The 6,000-nt window shown below is 43.6% G+C and overlaps 1 protein-coding gene across 2 annotated transcripts in view; it reads right to left on the minus strand.

The window, feature by feature from the left end:
- LOC139299852 (voltage-gated potassium channel KCNC1-like) overlaps positions 1-5,575 on the minus strand; it is a 63,202-nt gene extending 57,627 nt beyond the window's left edge. For both annotated transcript variants that reach the window (XM_070922787.1, XM_070922786.1), the window contains exon 1: positions 5,521-5,575. The gene's annotated coding sequence lies outside the window, so the exon portion shown is untranslated. The remainder of the gene's footprint in view (positions 1-5,520) is intronic.
- Positions 5,576-6,000: the final 425 nt, after the last annotated feature.

Below are 6,000 nucleotides of genomic sequence, written 5' to 3' on the forward strand. Positions count from 1 at the left end.
GAAAAGTTGAAAAGTTTAGCGCGTGGCAGACTTCCTGTTGGGTGCGAGGCTGGGATGTTACATGCGCTCGCCCCCAAATTTCGCACACCTGTAGGTGAAATGTACCGCAAGAGCCCTACCTCTTTCTGACCAAAATGCGCGGTAGATCTGGTCAGCCTGCTAGGAGGTGGGGTCGACGACTATAACTCAACATTGGCACGTAGATGTCTTAAGGCCAGGACTCTTGCTCAACACGTGACGTTTGGGTCCGACTGGACAATGTACTGCACATTCGAGTTACAGCAACTCACGGCAACGCGGAAATTCAACGCCGCGCCGCGCCACAGCAACATCGTACTTCCTGTTGCCAGCAGGTGGTGCTATGACTGTGATTCAGTATTGGCCACCACTCACCAAAGCCTAATAATAATAATGATAATCCTTAGAATAACGATAGGGCCTTTACACCATTCCGGTGCTCGCACCCTAATAATGCCTAGGAAGAAAAATAGCTAACGGTTGAGACGGTTGGCCCTGGCATTATCATGCTTGGGCTCTAATAATATTAATCTCAGCAATTAAAGCCTAAAGTGTGCAAACATATTAAGATTATCGTGTCTTTTTTGATGGATTTTTACAAGAGGCCACACAATAAGATAATGACTTGCGGTCAAGTGTGTAGCTAGCTACTGTACTGTCTTCTATTGATTGATTATCCTGTGGCGGCCCCTAGCGGAGCAAGTTTACAGGGATGGTGTTTGAGTTTAATCGTGCGAGACCTAATTCTGTGGAATTTTAAAGGAATGAATAAAAAAAAATCAAATCAATGATTTCCGTTTGCCTTAAAAAGAATTTGGATATATATATATATATATATATATATATATATGTGTGTGTGTTTCTATCATCTGAGCCCCCATCACTTTTCAACACAAAGTGACGCCCTTGATAAAAAAACATCCACCACATATATGTAGTCAAATAAGCATAAGAGCAAAAGATCTGAACATGATTGAAAAACTCTTAATGCCAGTACCTCAACATTATTTAAGATTTGGTTTAGTGTCCCGCATGTAAATGAGTCCCCTTTACCAAAGCTCTCATCTGCCCCCCCCCCCCCCCCCCCCGTCTCTCTCTCTCGCTCTGCTGCATCACTCCCTTCCTCCACACTGTCTTTCAATCTACTAAAACACTTGGCACAATTAGAGCGGAGAAGGAGGGATATGATAGAGTGTTTCACGCCCACCGCCCGTTCCCTCTCTCTCTTTGCCTCTCTCCAAGATAGTCCCTCCACCACCAGCGAGAGAGAGAGAGAGAGAGAGAGAGAGAGAGGGAGAGAGAGAGGGAGACCAGAAACAGAACGAGTATTTGCTGAGCCCCACAAAATGCGGAGAAAAGACTGCAGATCATCAGATCATTAGTGCTCTCCCATTTTCTCAATTTAAAGCGCCTTTATTGGCATGGGAAACAGACGTCTCATTGCCAGCAAGCAAGCAAGCAAATGTGAAATAAAAACATGGACATAAACAGAAGAATTTGCCATTTTGAATATATGCAGATAAGTAAAAAAAAAACTGTCGACTTGCAATACCAATACAAATAAGTGTGAACTATGTAAACACTGTGACTCATTCTGCTCTTCATGCATTTGTTGGTGTTTTCCTGTGTACATGTAAAATGCATCTTCAGAATCCAGCATGTTAAGATTCTGCTGGATGTCCGTCCCAACAGCTAGAGCTATGATGACTGAGTGGACCCCATATTTCACTACCATACAGCGCAATTGGCTCAGGGCGCAAGCGGAGGGCTGAACGAGCAGTCGACCAAGCTATCAGCCATCTGAAACGCCATGAGATGGTCTTGGGTCCCAAGATGTGAACCAAAGCCACAAAGAAGGAGAGGAAAGAGTCTGTGGTCTCGGAAGTGACCAGAATGAAAAACGAGATGTACAAGATCAAAGCCGTAAGCCAGCGGCAGCAAGGTTCACCAACAGGGCCATGATGTGGACGATCTGTGCTGTGCACAAGACTGTGCTTCCTCATTCGGTCCACATACGACACCCTCCCAAGTCCCAGGAACTTACATCTCTGGTATGGCTCGAAAGAGAACTGTCACCCCTGTGATGCCCAGAACCCCAGCACATTCTATCAGGCTGAAAGTCAGCTTTGACCCAGGGCCGGTATGGATGGCACCACGACCAACCCGCTCTAACCAGCTTTACTTCCCGTGCGACAGTACTAACCACTGAGCCACCATGCCGCCCAGTCAGTTGATGTGTAGCTACAACTTCCCTACGGCTAGACATTGTCTTGTAGTCCACTTCTGCCAGGACGGTGGTCATTGTCCTTCCTTGTCATTGAGGAAGGTATGGAGGCAGCCTTAGAGAGGAAGAAGGACTGGTACAGCTAGCTATCTGCAGTATGCACAGAAGCAGGGTGGAAGGCATTCACCCACCCGATGGAAGTCGGCTGCAGAGGCTTCATTGGAAAATCCACCCAACGATTCCTGAAGGCTCTCGGAATTACCGGGTCCAGACAGAAGAAGGCACTCAGGGAACTGCCTGAGGAGGCAGAACAAGGGACTTTCTGGCTTTGGCACAGAAGGACCACCTGCATCACCTCAAGATGTTCTGAGATTAAAGGGCTGAAACATCTGTGAAGGGTGGCTCCCAGCTGACGACCCTGCAGCTGGCCCGTTGGCACCGGCGGAGGTGCGACAGGCAGCAATGCCCGGCAAGTAGTGAATACCTGTGCTTCCATGTAAGAGCTCTTCAAGCTTTTTCTTTTAGTGCATTCACTGCTATGTTGAAACTCCCTAACGCTGTTATGGTTATACCAAGAGAGGTATAACTCATACTATGTTCAATAATATGATTATTTATGGTAAACTGGTATTTGCGTTCCTGACATCTGGGGCATTTTTGAAAAATCATGACATTAGTATTACTCATAGTACTTTTCTACTATGTCCAGTTGCTGTTCAGGAAACAGTAGAACAACATCATCAGCATAAAACAACACACCAATTAGATTTTTACTCAAGATGTTCAAGGAAATCTAGTATTCTTTTATCTAGAACTTTATTAGAACTAGGGTCTGACATTTTATTTTTTTGATGCTGTCCCGACGACAAGCTTTTGTGTGTGTGGTCATTTCTAATTGGGAAATCAAGGGGGTTTTAGTTGTCTTTCATTGTTCTCTTATAATACATTGATCTCAATTAATTCGATTTATTGGTAGGTTGTGCAGATATTCAAACTGCGCTCTCCAGATGTTGCCATTTTGGATGGGTTGCTTTGTGTTGAAGTTGCTCCACACATCCCAGGATTGACTTTGATCAGTGGCTTACTCAATATCTTCAAGTTTCACGCCGTATCATTTTTTGTTGTTGTTGTTGTTGTTGTTGTTCCTAATTGCATGTTTTATATTTGTTTAAAATTTCATCGTACCTAACGCACATGGGTGGGTTGTTTGGTTGGCAGTGTTTTTCATTTTCGTTTTTTTTTCTCTGGTCTTTTCTGATGGTCTTGCATTCTTGAGCATAAGGTTTTTGTGTATAAGGTCAGCTTTAATAGCTGCCTTATGAAATATCATGTAGATATCATCAATGGCCTTGTATACACCATCTCTGGTAGGGATATATTGATTTTGGTCATATGTCATTCATTATTTCTCTCTCTCTCTCTCTCTCTTTCTCTCTCTCTCTCTCTCTCTCTCTCACTAGTGCAGAACTAATGTGCTGTGTTGTTCTGTTGAGAACAGACTGCTGCACTGTGCTGCAGATTGTTCTGTTGAGAACGGTCTGCAGCACCGTGCTCTGCTGGATAGGGTCCACTACAACACCGCTGGAACACACACATATTCACAGACAATGTACTATATCAGTAGAATACCCTAAACCACCCTCACGCACCCAAAGTCATGCGTGGTCAGGGTGAAAGCTCTGCATGGAGTGAGGAACTCCACACAGCTCGGCAGCTATTAGGACATAGGAGAAAAAAAAACAGCAGAGGGTTAGAGAAATGCAGTAGATATCAAAAGGTTTGCAGCACAGGCGTCAACTGCTTTAACATGTTGGATTTGTCTTGTTTCATTGTGTGCTGTTGGACCTGTGAACCGTGCGACTGGCGGTGCCTTTTTGAGAGGCAACTTGGACTGCCTGGCTACTAGGTAGCACTTATTGAAACTGAAAGTATTGCACTGTGTCATCATTGTATGCATGTATTATTACAATCTATTGTAAGCACAATATGCACTCATTCAGGCCATGATTATTGAAGACTGAAATCAGCCTGCGTGGTCGGGGGGGCTTTTGTACTTTGAAAATGAATTCGCCTATTTTGTGCCAAATTTGCCTTTTGTTTTGCCGTGTTTTGAACACCCCTTGGTTACCTGCTTCAAATTTGCATATAATTCGATGCATTTCTTTATTTTCTGTGAAGTTTAAAACAAATGTCTTATGGTAGCGCTCTTTGTGTCCATGGTGCTAAAATATGCGCCAAAATAGACACAATGAAAGGCCTTTCCGCTGCTCTCTGAGTCGCGCATTACATGCAACCATTGGGCACTGTGAATGTGAGAGAGAGAGGGAGCTATATTGTCTGTTAAAACAGTTAAAATAGCATATGCCCTTGACGGCTTGTCACATTGGCTTTTGCTGGAAGTAAAGTGGTAACAGGTACGAGGCGAGTACGGAAGGATAAGTGCTAATTGAAAGTTAAGGCAAGACTGTCTGATGTCAGCAGAGAGGTTATTCCAGAAATTAGGGGCATAGGAAATCTCCATGCACTTCCCTTTCTTACGAATCATCAGAGGCACCTTAAAGTTCGATCTGACATGGACAGGGGGCCAATGAAGTGAAGCTAAAATTGGTGAAATATGGTAAAAAAAAAAAATGCCTGGTTTTAGTTAAGATCCTATAGCTGCATCGTTCTGAATCATTTAAAGACTACTAGTAGTAGTGCCCAGTAGGCCTGACAACAAAGCGTTACAGCAATCCAATCTAGAAGAAACAAAGGCATGAATTAGTCTTTAATGTGCTGATCAAAAGAGAGCGTAGGATCAAGCGTTACACCAAGATTCCAGGCTGTCAAACTTTTAGAGATCACACAGTCGTAACAAGTTACTTTTATAACTCGAGCAGGGCCTCTGACCGGCATCTCAGTTTTATTGGAATTTAGGGGCGGGAAATGACGCGACATCCGGGATTTCACAACAGATAAACAGGCCGTCTAGATTTCTAATTCGAGCATTATCAGCTGAGTATCATCGCCGTAGCCGTGGAAACGGAAATTCCAAAACAGCTATAATTCGGCGTAATAGGTGTAATATATAAAGAGAAGAGCAGAGGGCCAAGAACAGAGCCCTGGGGTGTGCCATATTTCACAAAATAGTGATGTAATGTTATCATAAGAAACACACTGAGTTCTTCCAGAAACCTTGCGAGAGCCGGACCAGAGATGCCAAAGTAGTTTTCAAGACGATCTAGTATGGTATCAAAAAGTAATAGATTATTATTATTATTATTATTACTATCATTTACCACCAATCTTTGCTTTACTCCCACCCCTCCCTCTTAAGGATGTGAGGGCAGCATTTGCCAAAGAATCTGACGAGCAAGATTCTGGGGGGAGGCAGCGGGGCTACCGGTCTGTGATAATAGATTGAATCCATCCTGCAGGGATAGGGGGCGGGGTGGGTTGTATTGGAGGGGGTGGGGGTTTTATTGTGGAGGGGGAGGAAGCTGTTGAATGAGTGTGTGAGAGGGAGAGAGTGTATCTGGCAGATGTGCGTGCCTGTAGTGTTTATAAATATTATTGTCGCCATCGCCTTGGTAATCAATAGTAATCAAACAGTCATCAATAATAATAATGATAATATTCAAAGAAATATCAACAGCAGGGTGAAAGGGGTAATAATAAAAAAAAAGCCACTGTTATCATAACCGCCATGACATCACAATAATAATGACAAAACAGTGATGACGATAACAGTAATAATAACAGAAATAAGAATAATAATG

This window comes from Enoplosus armatus, chromosome 17 (genome assembly GCF_043641665.1).
Source record: "Enoplosus armatus isolate fEnoArm2 chromosome 17, fEnoArm2.hap1, whole genome shotgun sequence".
NCBI classification, from domain to species: domain Eukaryota; kingdom Metazoa; phylum Chordata; class Actinopteri; order Centrarchiformes; family Enoplosidae; genus Enoplosus; species Enoplosus armatus.